This window comes from Triturus cristatus, chromosome 2_2 (assembly GCF_964204655.1).
Source record: "Triturus cristatus chromosome 2_2, aTriCri1.1, whole genome shotgun sequence".
Classification (NCBI taxonomy): Eukaryota; Metazoa; Chordata; class Amphibia; order Caudata; family Salamandridae; genus Triturus; species Triturus cristatus.
The window spans coordinates 684,996,098-685,012,626 of NC_140582.1; positions in this window are offsets into that span (position 1 = coordinate 684,996,098).

Genomic DNA, 16,529 nt, shown 5'->3' on the forward strand with positions numbered 1-16,529 from the left:
CTCCGACATCTCCGGGGTCCACGGCCCCCTCAGCCCAGAGTCCGCCGCAGATCCGGTCCTTCCCGGCACCCCAGACGACTTCAGGGCCTCCCTCACCGCCGCGAGGTCTCCCGCTTGGCGGCGGTGACAGGCGATCGGGTGGCAGGCAAAATGGCGGGCAGTGCAGCAACCGTTAGTCCCCTCGCGGCCCTCCAAGCCATTGGCCTCGGTCTCCGGGCGCCAAGCAGTCCCCAACGGGAGCCCCCAGCACTCCGCCGCCTGTGGATGCAAGCCGAGCCCAGCCGCCGCCGCAGCTCCGCATTTACAGGCAGTAAAACTCGGCGGCAGCCCGGAGCAGCAGCAGCGCACGTCTCACGCCATGTCCGGCGAGACCACGCCCCCGTACATCTACTTTTGCTACTTTCTATGTTTGCCATCTTTTCTAAATGAGCCGTGTCTTTTGACTTAGCCTCTTCTACTTCACAACTAGTTTCTAACCCAAGGCTTCTAAGCACCTACGTGGTTTTACCAGTTTTTGTCTTTTTCAGTATTTTATTGTTTTTCCCTCAGTAACTTCCTTGTCTCATTCCGTTTGGCATCTCATCATCTTTCACTTTCCCTTCGTTTTCAACATACAGGTTGTCCTGAACATCCGCTTCTTCTCCAATATTGGACAAGATAACTCTCAGGATTTCCGATTCTTCATCTTCTTCAATCACTTCCGGTACAACCACCTCTGGATTTCCTTGGCTATCTGCCTCTTCCTTCACTTCAGGCAGGGACACATATGTCCATTCCGGTGATTTATACTTCTGGTTAGGTTTTCTTGCTCGTTTGTTTTCTTTGACTTCTGTCAGTTCTTCTTCTTTTAATTTTTCGTGACTCGTTACTTCATTCACCTGTTCAGCTCTTGGCGGATTTACACGTGTCAGTCGATATCTTAGTCTCTTTATCTTGTTTGGCCACACCTCGTCTTTGGCCGCTCTTTTCAGTTTACTCCCTTTATCATTCTTTTCAGTTCTCCAAGCTCTCTTTCTCAGAATTCGGCCTTCTGGTATTTCATCTTCGCTTTCCTCAGAATCTGTTTCAACTTGCTTTTTACCTTCAACGAGTTCTTTTTCCACCTCTTTTGTTTTCCATACTTCTGTCCCTCCTCGAATCTCCGTCACGCAATCTCCCTGCTGACTACTTGTCTCTTCTTCTAACTGGATGTTGGAGTTCCCTACACCTCCTCGGGGGTCTTCTGCAATAATCTTTTCCTCTCTCTCTGTATCTGGCACCTGTCCATCTAAAGGTGTTGTTTCAGGTGGAATTTCTCTCAATTTTTCATCTGGCACTTCCTTCTCACAGATTTCTTTTATTGTCTCTCCACTGTCCTTTTCTTTGTTCTTCCTTGGATGAATGGGCTCTTGGTTCTGTCTCTGAGTCTGAACTGGATTCAGAAATCTGCAATCTTTTCCTCAGGGAGTTGCTTCTGGGGACCAAAGTTAACCTTGGATCTATCTCCCCCCTTTCAGAGTTTTCTCCTTCTTTATCTTTTGGCTCTCCGTCATCTGACTCAGTACTGGATTCTGATTCATCAAAATACTCCTTTTCTTTACAGTCAACTGGATTTGAAATACTCAAGGTATGACTTGCATGGATCCAGTTCTTTAATCCAGCACACTTCACAGCTGTTGTTGTAGTCAAGATGACTTGCCTTGGTTTTCCCCACCTGGGAACCAAACAGTTTATTCTTCTGTGTACTTTTATCCTTAACCAGTCCCCTGGGCTTAGATCATGAGCTGGCTTCTTTTCAAGAGTGGTGTCATCTGCTCCAACCTGATGAAACACAGAATGAACTGCGTCAGCCAGGCTTTTACAGTATTCCAATACCATGTCATCAGTTATTGTCATCAGCTTGTTGACTGGTATAAATACATGTCTCATTGCGCGTCCCATGAAGATTTCATGAGGACTCAAACCCGTAGTTCTGTCTGGTATTGATCTAATAGTCATGAGTACTAGAGGCAAGACATCGGGCCATTTCATGCCTGTGGCTAAACACATTTTCCCTATTCTGTTTTTGATAGTACTATTCATGTGTTCCACTACACCAGAAGCCTCTGGTCGGTAGGCACAATGCAGTTTTTGTCGTACATTCAATGCTTCACAAATCAATTTTATGATCTCATTATGAAATGTCCTCCTCTGTCTGATTCAATTGTTACTGGGAACCCAAACCTAGGTATAAATTCCCTCAACAATAATTTTGCCACTGTAATTCCATCATTTCTTTTTGTTGGGAACGCCTCTACCCACCTGGAGAATAGGCACACCATCACCAAAACATACCTCAACCTGTTGCAAGGAGGCATTTCAATGAAATCTACTTGCATTCTGGTGAAAGGCCCTCCCTCTCGACCTATTGTTCCTAGACTCACCACTGTCTTTCTTCTGGGATTGTACTGCTGACAAATTAGACATCTTTGACAAATACTTTCCGCCACAAGCCTAAACCTGGCATTATACCAAGTCTGTTTAAAATACCTAATCATGGCGTCTCTCCCTATATGTCCCTGTCCATGATACATCCGTGCCATGGCAGACATCATGCTATCAGGCATAACTGGTCTTCCATCTCAATAGACCCACACATGATCTTTCTCTCTTGGTGCACATCCTGCTTTAACCCACTGTTTTACTTCTTCCTCTCCTGCTTCTTCCTGCAATTGTCTTACCTCATCCCATGTTCCCACAGTGTTAGTAAACATTGGGGAACAAGAAACCAATTCTTTTTCCTTTGCCCGATTGATTGAATTCTGATTTCGTGCACAATACTGTGCCATGTCATTGGCAAATTTATTTCCAGTGGCAATGTAATCACAATTGCGACTATGAGCAGCACATTTTACCACAGCCAATTGCCTAGGCAGCTGTATTGCCTCAAGCAACTTTCCAACCACTTCAGCATTCTTAATGGAAGTTCCACTTGAGGTCAGGAAAACTCTTTGCAGCCAAATTTGGCCAAAATCATGGACCACCCCGTAGCCATACTGGCTATCAGTTATCACAGTCACTCTCACACTTTTCCCAATCTTACACTCTCGGGTCAGGGCGATAAATTCAGCTACTTGGGCCAACCTTACTCCTTTCAAATAGGATGCTTTCATCACTGCTGCAACTGTACATACTGCATATGCTGCACTTAGCACTCCATCATCTGTTCTCAAACAGGATCCATCAACACACATGACATAATCACTTTCTGGTAAAGGGTCATCTTTTATGTCAGGCCTTGGTTTTGTACAAAAATCAAGTACAGCCAAACAATCATGATCTGCTTCATCTCTTACCTCCACATGCTCTACATCAGGCAACAATGTTGAAGGATTCACATTCACGCATTTCACAAGACTCACATTTGTTGCGCCCAAAATGACCTTTTCATATTTAGTCAGTCGGCTGTGCGTCAAATACTGAGTACGACTCCTTGTTAAAAGAATCCCCACATCATGAGGCACAAACACTTTCACAGGGTATCCCATCACAATTCCTTCACTTTGTTCCAAACTTCGACATGTAGCAGCAACTGCTTTCAGACACCCAGGAAGGGCTACAGCTATTGGTCCAACATAGATGAAAAATATGCAATTGGTTTCCTCAGTTTTCCATGTTTCTGCACTAGAACAGAGAGTGCACATCAATTTCTCTCACTGCAATACAACTCGAACTCCTTATAGTAGTCAGGCATACCTAATGCTGGCGCTTCACACAATCCTTCTCTTAACTTCTTGAATGCTGCCAACTCCTCTTTGTTCAAATCAATGGGATCTCTCACATCACTTCTTGTCAATCGTACCAAAGGTTTTGCAATCAATGAAAAATTTCCTATCCCTTGACGACAATATCCAACCATTCCCAGAAACATTCTCACTTCTCTTTGGGTCATTGGTGGACTCATTCTTTTTATGATCCTGATTCTATCTATGGTTATTTTCCGGTGTCCTTTCTCAATGCTGTGTCCCAAATATTGGACTTCTCTCTTACAAAATTGTAATTTTGATGGTGACACTTTTAGTCCTCCATCTGCCAAATGATTCAACAAAGCTACTGTGTCTACTTCACAAGCTTCACGTGTTTTCGATTCCACAAGTAGGTCATCTAGTACTGAATTTTCAGGCATTTCTAGACTCTCCAAAGACTTTTTCAATAGCTGTTTGAATATTGAGGGGCTTTCTGTATACCCCTGTGGAATTCGGCACCACGCCAAAATACGCTAGCCGAAACGAAATGCAAAAATTTACTGACTGTCATGGTGCAATGGGATGGAAAAGAAAGCATGACACAAATCAATCACGGTGTACCATTCTGCGTCATGAGGGATCTGATATAAAGTCACAGATGGATTCGGTACAATGGGACAACATGGTACAACAATTTTGTTTATCTTTCTCAGATCTTGCACTATTCTGAACTTCCCACTAGGCTCTTTCAGTCCCATTATCGGTGAATTACATGGGCTACCCATTATTTCTCTCAAAATTCCTTGTTTTATCATTTTCTCAATCACAGGAGTAACTCCTTCAATTATTTCAGGGGTCAATTTATATTTTGGGACATTTGGATAACATACTCCTTCTTTTATAGTTACTTTTACTGGATATACATTCCTCATCAATCCTACATCTTCTCCTGTGAAGTCCCAAACTTCTGCTTTTACTGATTGTTTCAATTCTTTTGGTAGTTCATCAGGGTTGAATACAGCATATGTTCCTGTAACCTCTTTCTCTCTGTTTGCCAATGTCATTTTATACAACACATCATCATCTGGTGTTTCAAAGGCTATTCCATCTGGAGTACAAAATATAGTTCAATTCATCTTGCACAATAAATCTCTACCTAACAAGTTCACAGGACTAGTGTCACACACTACGAATCTGTGCATTTCAGAAAATTTCCCTATACTAATTTTCACTGGTTCTGTAAGGTAAGTTTTAATCTGTCTGTTGGAGACCCCAACTACTTGGATCGTTTCATCCGAGAGAGGAAGAGTCTTAACATCAGCTGATCTAACAGTTGATCGAGTAGCAACAGTATCAACTAGGAAAGTAATATTTTCATTATTAAGTATTCCATCTACAAATGGGCCTGTCTGGTCTACTTCTAGAGTTGCGCCAAGTACGCACTCTTCTTCCTCCCTTCGGCACCGTTAATAACCTTCTTCTGAATCGCTTTCATCACGTTGCAGCCAATACTGCGAAGCAGCGCTAGCACGTTGTGGCTTATTTACCTGTTCTTCGTTGTAGAATCCATTCTCCTTACTATACTTCTGGCAATTTTTGTTCTGTGGAAAAGGTGGTTTTGGCACCTGATTCTGTTGTGTTACACCCTGCTGTTGTCATTGCTGTTGACCACTCACCTCATTCTGCACCTGTGGATTCAAGGATGAATTTTCATCATTAGTACTTGGTGGATTCTTACACTCGGATTTCCAATGCCTTATCCTACCGCAATTATGACACGGAAATTTCTTTTTAGCTTCCTCAATATTCCCTTTATTTTTCCCAGGATTAAATCTTTGTTTTGACCCAGCTTGTTCCACTAATTGTGCTTCCTGTCTCTTTGCTACCTTTACCTGTGCCCACATTGCCTTCTCTTTTAGTTTTCGCTGTTTTGCTTCAATTTCATCACTGAAATATTTAGCATGTCTCAATACTTCGTCTATTTTCTTGTTTTGCCAATCTACCGTATGCTGTTTTATCATTTCACTAATTTCTGGACGAAGACCATATACAAACCTGTATACAAAAGGACTCAAATCCTTGTCACTCAAATTCTCATCTCCACTGAATTGTTTAAAGGCTAAAATTAACCTCTCATAATAGTCAGAAATAACAACTCCTCATCTTGGTAGGTTTTTTACTTCTCTATCAGAATAGTTCCTACTATTAATTCTTCCAGTACCATTTGTAATTTAGCTACATCTATGGACTGAGATTCCTTGTCTTTCTTTTGCAAGCTTCTCAACCATTCACTCAACTCCTCTATTGACGGTCCTACTGGCTTCTCTACATTTCCTTGTCCAAAATCTTTTTGTGTTTCTGACATAGTCTCTGTTATTGTCATACGTTTCTCTGCACAGTTCTGACCTACAAACAGGTTATTTGAAAAATTCGGTTCAATCATACTCATAGTCTGTCTCCATGGATTCTCACTCTGACTCACTCTTGGTTGTTCAACTGGTTTATTACTTTTATAAGGGGCTGTCAAACAATGTTCACTGTCTTTTTGCTTGTCAAAAATAGGCATTACTGGACTATCGTTACCAGTACAGTTACCGCTTCCAAATTCTTAGTCAATTTTCTTATCTTCTCTGTTAATTCTAGGGTTGTTTTAGCTAATTCTGCTGAATTTTCTCCATCCAGTTTTCCTCCAGACTTCTTTTCTACATCTCTCTAATAGGATTGTTTCTTCCCAAATCTTGGAACTCTGGTTTCGATTTTATGATTCGTACTGTTTCTTTCATTGGGACACTTGGAGTTAATATTTCTGGTTCTGATCGGTATGGTGGTGGATTCTTATAGAACATATAATCAAGAACATCATCCTCGGACTCATTCACTCCATACCCTTTCGTCTCCACATTATGCCTCTTTTCTACACACTTTCGTCCTTCATTCTCTCCTGCAGCTCTTATGGGAAACAAACCCTCAGTCATACTCGCATTCCGCCACCTTCTCATTCGATCATCATGCGTCTCATGTCCGTACGATCTACCAAACAAGTACCTATATCCTCTGCCATTTCTCTGTCTTTCTCAGTCATGCATTTTGTCTTCCCATTCCGTCAAAGCCTCGAATTGAGTCGGTCTAGGTCTCGGTTCTAAATTCATCATTTTCTCTCTCAAATTTCTCAAAACAGCCAAATTGAACGAACCATGTTCTGGAAAAGCTAACACTCCGTCCTTCTCTGTATACTTAACCCAGTTGTCTAACCAAATACAGGTGTGATATCCATATTTCGCAATCATTAAGGATGCAGAGGTCTTCGGTGGAGGAAGTAACTGTCCTTCCCTAGTTATGATCGGTTTATCCTTCTTAAACCACTTCCTAATTTTACCAAACCATTACTTTTTCTCCTTTTCTGGTGGATCGTAATACATTTTTCTTTCTTTCGTGTCTCACTAGTTTTCTCCCTACAACTGTACCACTACTCTGTCCAATCGCAGCGCAACTCACACTAACGCACCAATTCGGAGCATCTACGTTACTGTCACAATTCTCAAATCCCAGCGCGACTTACACTAACGCACCAATAGGGAGCGTTTACGTCACCCTGTATTTCTCCACTCCTAGCGCGGCGCACACTAACGCACCAATCTGGAGCATTTTACGGTTCCGACCAACTGTCCAATCCCAGCACGGTCGTTCTGACATTAGCAGCCGCTGCGGCAGCTCCTGCTCCTGGCTACCCCTCCTTTACAAATCTGCTCTGCAAGCTTTTGTTTCAATTTCTTCAATTCTGTTAGTAACAACGTAAAAACATCTCCATTGCCCGCTTCGCTAACCAAAGAATAGCAATAGACCTTTCTCACAAGAATTCCGTCTTTCCCGAGAGCAGCGCTTACCTCTGCCCTACTACGGAATTGTTACTTCCGTTGATAAAGTAGCACATCCCTCTACTTCACCCTTCTAACAAGCATTAGCTAACCGTTTCTCCGGAATTAAGACACATAGTTGGAGACCCAATGCTCCTGGGAAATAAAACCAGAGTTTCACAATTAACCCGAATGCTATTTCGTTCAAGCACTTTCACACAAGAAAAATGTAGTACATTCACACAGAATCCTGTCTTTCCCGAGATCAGCGAACAGTCTGTCCTACTACAGAATTATGACACACGTTAACAAGCTCAAAGAGTACCTATTACCTATACAGTGATAAGCGTTATCGGAATACCAGTTGGATCCCTGGTAACTAAGACCAGAATTTCACAGGTAACCTTCGCTATCATACACACTTCACTCACACAGAGATTGTCTCTAATGGCAACACACGGCGATGTCACCGAATCGAACCCAGACAATGCGTCGTGCAACTTCAATCGTCACACGTTTTCTCCTGTGTACCTACAGGATAACAACAATTCCGTCTTTCCCGAGAACAGCGCTTACCTCTGCTCTACTGCGGAACCGTTGCAAACTTCCGACTTCCTGTTAAATGGTAGCGGCAATCGCAGTCGATAACCTTTCAAGTATTGCCCGGCGGTAATCGCCTCTTATACCATTCGATGCTTAAACCAACAAAGAGGCAGGCGCCGGAGACTGGAAGGCAGGAAACAAAGTTTTATTCTCTCCGGAGGAGAACACATCAGATCAGACAGCGAGGTATCGTCACGAGGTGCTCTAACCACATCTCTGAGGCCTGGCCTCTTATACACAGGTTTATGACTTTATTGCAGGTTTATCATACATGGCACATTCTTGAGATCGCTTTGATACATGAAAGAACATCCTCAGAATCCCCACTTCAAGCTCGTTCCCACACATATCTACAGTGGAAGTCCCCACCCCACCCACAGTGGGAGATGGCTATCACACAGCTGGACATTCCGCCAATTCCCGGGGGTGTGTGCGACCGGTCGGGTCTCAGGGGGTGGGGGGAACCTTGATCTACTGTAATCCCTTTGATGTGGGGTGTTTCCCTTACAGTAGGGGCAATAAACTGCATCCACAGGGCTAGGTGATGGCCTGGGATTGGTTCGGACAATCGGGCGCGGAGGAAGGGGGTTATCAGAAAGGATGTATGACCATGTATGGGATGAAAAGGAGGTGTTGGTCAGGCACGGGGTGCGATTCCATGGCAGGGTCGCGCAGAAGGAGAGGTTTTACAGCCCATGTACGAGAGAGCGGGGGTGGCCAGCGCGCGGGGGATGTTCGCAGCGCCGAGGGGCGCGCTGGTGATCGGCGATGAGCGGGGAGAGAGAGTGGGGTGCCTAAAATGGCTGCCGTGTGTTTTCGGTGCGTGGCGCTGGGGAGAGGCAAGATGGCGCAGATAATGTTCAGTTGCAAACTAAATTTCCACAGTCCTCCCTTTTAACATATCTCGCCAGCTTGTCTGGCCGACATTCACCTTCGTTAACCTTTTAGCCATAATATCGTAAATGTTTTCATGCGTTCCTTAAAAGTACAGAGTCTTAGGACAGGCGGGAGCAATCTGACACAATTGTACATAGTTACATGTGGTTGACGTGACAGTCGAGGAGGTAGCATATACAGAATTTCATTAGCTGCATCAGATATCAGACACGGAGATAGGTGGAGGGAAACTTGCTTGAACACAAACTCGATACTTGAAAAAGGTTCGGTAAAACAAGGGATAATTACGCTCATTTACTTAAGGCCTAGACTTCGCGTGGATCAAGCTAAACAGCATAGTCATGTGTACGGTTGATGCTATACAATTGTCATTTTAATAAGCTAATGTTTCCTCATTTATTTAGTGTGTAGCTGGAAGCGACCGAAAAAAGATCTTGGAAACTTGATTGGGAGGTAGTCCAATCAAAAAGTGGTTGGGAGAGGAATACAACTCAACATGGGTTACAGTCAGGGGGGGATTCTGCTTTCCAGTGTCTTATTGCAGTGAGCCATCACTGGTAAGCTCTCTCTTCTTCTTTCGTTGGCACTGTTGAGCACCGGCGGTGGAGCTAAGGTCCAGCTCAAATCCAGCGTTTCAGGGTGTGATCATCCTTTGCTCTTGGATCACAGTCCTGTTCTGTCCTTTCCCTTGACTGGTCTTATCGTAGGTACCTTGAGACGGGGTACCCGCTTCTCATTTTTTTCTTTTGTAAGGTCAATGTCGAAAAATAGGGGTGCTTTTGGGAGGCTGAGGGAAGAGGGGGTGGAGTGGGATCGGATCAAAGGGCGGACCAAGGAGAGCAGAATCTTTCAGCATTGGGCCCATCAATTGGGCCTGATGGGTTGGGACTCCAGGCACAAGCTGATCAGCGAGCAGGTGGCTTCGGGATAGCCTTTCGTTCTATTGCTTTCCATGCTGTGAATGGTGCCTCGTCCCGCATCCCTTTGCTTCGTGGCTCCCCCTTGGTCGATGCCATAGATGTTCCATGGTCCGTAGCCAGGCTGTGCGTCACGTCCGACCCCTCTCTTCCGATGGCCGCAGGTTATCTTTGAATGAGTACAAGAAACAAATTCTTAGAGAGTTGGCAGGGAAGACATTTACACACTTCATCCTCTCTCCCAACCACCGAGTAGTTGGGGAAATGCTTTTATCGGTCGCTGTATGATTGATGTCTATTAACTCTTATGTCGGTGTGTGTTACTAATTTATTAATCATTGCTGTGGTGCAGGTTTCTGTGGGTGTTCCTGTAAATTTCCATCGTCTGGCCTGCTAGGTGTCGATTCCTGTGCCCTATAATCGTGGCAGGAAGCCTGACATCTGTCAACTTTCTGGTCTATCAAAAATTCGAACCGGCTTCTCCGGTAGAGACTCGTTCTTCTTAACACAAGTTCTGTTAATACACCTCCGAGGACTGCTAAGTTTATGAAAAAGTGCGAGGTGCTACTGTCATGGATTCACAGATATCTATTTCGGGGAGGGACACAAGCTAAACATTTTTCTTGCTGGAGACAATAGGTAACCCTCATCAGCTTAGGCGATGTACCTTTAGAAAATAAAGTCATCAGCTGTTTTGTTCGAAATACTCTGGGACGGCTAGTACAGAGCTGGCGTGATTCTGGGAGGACGGGGTGCTTAGACATTCTAGTTCGGAACAATTGGGCGGGGGCAATTCTGGGCGGTGGAGATGGTGTCGTTAGAGCTCTAAAAACGAAAACCACTGACAAATAGTCCCCGTGATGAGGGCCAGATTGGGAGACATCATTCGTCTTACCTGTCCTTTCTTTCTCAGCCAATTAAGTTCAACATTTGCAGAAAGGAGAGGTAGTAACGTGGTAAAGTACGGTAGTTTTTGTTTCTGTCAATTTGTTCGAACACCGCCGTGTTTTAGGCCAATTATATATCTACTGGGGTGGTACAGTGTCGTCATTTATTTAAAAAGAGGGTAAGGGAGCCTTCGGCGAGGGAGAGAGAGAGAGAGAGAGAGTGAGAGTGAGAGAGAGAGAGAGAGAGTACATCGTTTATTGAGAGAGAGAGAGAGAGAGAGAGAGTACATCAGTTATTGAGAGAGAGAGAGAGAGAGAGAGAGAGAGAGAGTACATCATTGATTGAGAGAGAGAGAGAGAGAGAGAGAGTACATCATTTATTGAGAGAGAGAGAGAGTACGTGCGCATCAAGTAGGCTATTTGATAAACGTGCGACATAAAGAGAGAGAGAGAGAGCGATAAATGTGTATGATTATAGGCTACTTGGTGTGCACACAACGCAGAGCAGCACGGGTCAGTTTTACGTAAAGAAACATAGGCTGGAAAAACATAAATTCATCGTTCACGTACACACAAATACCGGATAGGACATGACAGTACATACACCAAGCGCAGAAACTGAAGACGAAGACACAAAGCTAATTAGGGAAAAGGGGCCTTTCTTTTCCTGTCCCTTTTTCTACACGTGCTGTGTATTTTTCAGTATTTTCCGTAATTCATTTTGGGGGGGTGTCGGACTTTTTACTCCCCTCCCTTTGGTCGATAGACAAGCGTCTCAGTCCATATGACGACGTTCTCTCCAGCGACCCAGGCATATACAATACGTACACATTCATACCGTACAATCAGGGCACATACGCACAGTTATACCATACAGTTTTTCACGTTCCCAGTGGTGGTCTGTGCTTCACGCACCATCCCACAACGTTTGTCTATGTTTTTCCCTACATTGAGCACGGTGCGGTCCATGTTCACTCCATTCTCCAGTCGGAATTCCATTCCGATGTGGCCTATAGAGAAGAGAAGAAGGGGGGGGGGGTGCGCAGCATTCAAAGTACATTAGCGCGCGTAGACACGAAAAAGTTCTACTTACCACGTACCAGGCTAGCCGCAGGAGTGGGTAATACCACAGACCTATTATTCTTTTCTTTCGATTATACAAAGATGCTCTATTTCATTCATCTCCTATATTCGGGGTCCCTGGTCGTACATTTATTTCTCAATCGGTCGTATATTATGGTGCAAGATACCGTACCTTGCATTCGGCATATACCTTAAGCTATAGTCGACCATTTTCTGCCAACTCTTGGAAAAAGACAGGTGTGACGGGTACAAATTTCGTTAATCAAAAAATTCAGGCAAATAGGGTCTGCATTATCTGCTTTCTATTGCTTGGGAGTAACACCTTTACCAACCTAGATGATTTGTCATGACGCTGATTCCGTAATTCCTTTAAGAAGCCCTTTATTTAAAACAATGTCAGTATACAAATACGGGCCTACAACCGCTACAGGCCGGCCACGGTGTGAAAGGCGTCGAGTATCATGAGCAACACTACTTTAGCATAAATTCAGTACCCTCCCCGTCCCTCCGACCATCATGTGTGGAAACATTGCATACATAAATGTCAAGTAACCGGGACGCCATAAGGAGTTGCAGGCCCCTCCTACATTGGCGCTATTTTGGGGCGAGGTCGGGTGGATCCAGTGCGCAGTCTAAGTCTTCCCACTAACTAGCTGCCGGACCAGAATCCCTTTCGGTAGTTCGAGAACTTTCGTTAGCGTCAGCTTGCGTCAGCATGGCGTCACCGCGGTCTTGTAGCAATGCCGTGGTCCGTCCTTGGGGCGGGACAGCAGGCGGGTTCTTCCGCCGACGCCTTGAATCAGTCTTTCTTTTACGGCACCAAACGGAGGCAAGATGGCTGCCGCCCGGGGCAAGGACAAGTTAATGTGGAATAAGCAAGCAAATAGCGGCGGTTGCCCCCAACGGAAGTCCACGGGAGTCGAATGTCAATGACTCCCGCAGAATCTGCAAAGTTGAGAGGGTGTTTTTCAAGGGTGGGGCCCACGCCCGAGCAGACAAGCTTCCGAGTCCAGGGCCGTCTTTCGGTGGGCCAGGCCTGGATCTGAAGAACCGACCGCCAGAGTCCAGAGGCAGCAGCAGCAGCAGCTCTTCATTACAGCCACCGGGGTGGGTCCCCCGATCACTCGGCTGCGGGGACCCACTTCTCGAGTCAAACGCTAATGGCAATCTTAGTGGACCCGCGCCTGAGTGGTTGCCCGGCAGGCGAGACATGAATGGCTGTCCTGCTGCAGCTGGCCGGTGAGTGCAGGGGCGCCTACTCATCTGGACGGCGAGTGAAATGGCTGGGTGCAACTCAGCTGGCCGGCGAATGAAGCGGCAGGGTGCAACTCAGCTGGCCGGCGAATGAAACGGCAGGGGTGCCTTCTCTGCTGGCGAGCCTCCACCTGGGGAGGCGGGGGAGGCCCGTCCGCGTCGCTTCCCCCCTGCCAGGGCACCCTTCGCTGCCGGTCGAAGCAGAGAATGGGAAGACCAGTACAACGTGGTGGACTCCACCTCGGCGCTGCGTTCGCACAATCGTCCGCCACTAATGCCGCCTCACAGGCCGATGGATTTTGCAGGTCTTTTATAGCCCAAAAGCCAACTAAAAGGACCGCCCAAAACAGGCCAATGTTGCTATTTCGAAGAAGGAGGGGTGAGGACTGTCATGTAAATAGTTGTTTAAAAACATGTTTTAATGTGTTTACCCTGTTGGCGTGTTGTTATACCTATAAGTTATTAAAATGTTATAATTGTACTACTTTGTTGGAGTGTTGCATATATTTGCAATCTGGCAACGAGCACGAGGATGTTACTGTGCAACCGGAAAATAACATAGCCCAATTGTGCGCGATCTAGCCCAGTTCGGTGACGTCGATAGTGGGTACCAGCAGGCTTCCGTTGGTGCAGGATTTTGTCGCGTTTACTAGGTGGGGTGGGCAGTAAGGCAGACATGTTTTAGGCAATGAGAGCGGCGGAGCCGAGCTACCTCATGGCTACCTCGACCTTGGGCTTGGCTCCTCCTCCTAGTTTCATATTCCTCGTAAAGGGCTATTTCCTAGCATTTCTTGTGTTTGTAGGGTCAAAAAGGGTCCCATCAGCGGTCTGCTAGCCTCACTAGATTATTTTTGTTTCTTTATAGCGATTTTTATGCCCTAGCTTGCTGTAAGCTACAGCGACTAATCCATATTTAGTAAATATGTCCTTATTAGGGGTGTCTTCCAGTGGAGCTGGATGGTTCGCCTCTAATAAGCGGTCCGGGCAGAACCAACTACCAATCAGTGGGGAGAAGATAGGCATGACGGGTTACAACGGGGACAAAAAGTCAGCACTACCTATCTTTTCACTGCTTGCAAAGACTAGATAGAATATCTCTATTCCACGTTATTTGTAAGCAGAGAATACCTCCAAAGAACCAATATCGAACAACTAGTGTTCGGACAATCAATCAATCAATGGTGAGAAAGAGATAGGCACGACGGGTTACAACGGGGACAAAAGTTTGCGTTACCTACCCTTCACTATTTGCAAAGACTAGACAGAATATTTCTATTCTACGTTATTTGCAAACAGAGAATATCTCAAAGAGCACTATCCTTCAAAACAATCAATATTCGGACAATCAATCAGTGGGGAGATAAAAATAGGCACGACGGGTTACAATGGGGACAAAAGTCTGCGTTACCTACCCTTCACTATCTGCAAAGGAAGAGAGAGTATTTCTACTCCTCCCCGTTTGTAGACAGCGAATATCTCAAAGAGAACAAGCAATAAGCAAATACTAGTATTTCAATCAATCAATCAATCGTTTCGCAATTTGTCGTGTTTCACGACCTTACCCGGACCGCGTGGACAGTTTCTCGTCTTCCGCCTCCAGCGCCCGATCGTCCTCTACTCTCCGTTATTGCCGCGGCACTCCTGATGGTTCCCAGTCAGGACCGTAGATCACTCGAGAGAGGTCTGCTCGGAACCAGTGAAGTTCGGATGATCGGCTGCCAGACGAGGGTCTATCGGGCAGGAGCTCTCCCAATCGTTGCAGTCGTTCACTCTGTCGTCGGGACCTCTCCCACTGGATCCACGTGTCGCTGATGGGCCCCACGCTTGGGACGCCAATTGTTAAATGGTAGCGGCAATCGCAGTCGATAACCTTTCAAGTATTGCCCGGCGGTAATCGCCTCTTATACCATTCGATGCTTAAACCAACAAAGAGGCAGGCGCCGGAGACTGGAAGGCAGGAAACAAAGTTTTATTCTCTCCGGAGGAGAACACATCAGATCAGACAGCGAGGTATCGTCACGAGGTGCTCTAACCACATCTCTGAGGCCTGGCCTCTTATACACAGGTTTATGACTTTATTGCAGGTTTATCATACATGGCACATTCTTGAGATCGCTTTGATACATGAAAGAACATCCTCAGAATCCCCACTTCAAGCTCGTTGCCACACACATCTACAGTGGAAGTCCCCACCCCACCCACAGTGGGAGATGGCTATCACACAGCTGGACATTCCGCCAATTCCCGGGGGTGTGTGCGACCGGTCGGGTCTCAGGGGGTGGGGGGAACCTTGATCTACTGTATTCCCTTTGATGTGGGGTGTTTCCCTTACAGTAGGGGCAATAAACTGCATCCGCAGGGCTAGGTGATGGCCTGGGATTGGTTCGGACTGATAGAGATCAGGGTGTGTACAATATTCCCACTACCACGGATAGAGTAATCTCACAGTTACACGCACATGCATACATCATACGCTAGGGCCCATTTCACTAACATACGTTCAAATACTCTACCAGCAATAAACCTGTGGAAGGAAAACACTCCTAAACACCCTACATCTATATCGAGGTCGATAAGACCTGGTTTTTGTGACTGCCCCTAAGCATAATCTATACAAAATATACAACAATAATCAATAATGCAAACTCAATAATTGACAAGAAAGAATATCCAACACCATGTTTAAAATTATATTGCTTTATCTAAAATTAGTCAAAGAAAATCAATCAGAGTAAATCATTTCTCATAGTTACCTATTCTAGCTAAATGTCAGAACGGGTCAGGACAAGTCTCTCGGTAAATGTCTCTCAAGACGAAGACCCTTCAGCATCATTCCTCAGCAACGCAGATTCGATACGCGGCAAAGGCAAAATGGCAAGTGGCAAAAGACCCTCTCTAGGCTAACATCTTATAGACTCTAAACAATAGAAAGATACATTGGAAACATAGAAAAAATCATAATGTCCGCCGGACTTGCTGAGCAGAGCGAGAAGGAAAGGATGTAACATTGCTACATTTGAGAATCTCCGCTCAGGAAAAATACACATAGCGAAAACTACGGAACAGGAACCAAGAAAATAAAACATGTATCACAATTATCCTGCTTCTCCTCGGCCATCGAGCCACAGTTCAGAGTTTCCCTCTAAGGCTCCTTTGTTTCCCAAGGCTGCCAAGGACACTTTCACTTCTCTTGGAGAACTCCCAAAAACTGCTGCCGTCCTCATGGAAAGTTTTCGACAAGGACCATGGTCAGTTAGCTTCAGGACCATTTCCAGCAGGGGTCTCCCTCATCTCAGTTTTCATATTATAAATCACAGCCAGGCTCACTAT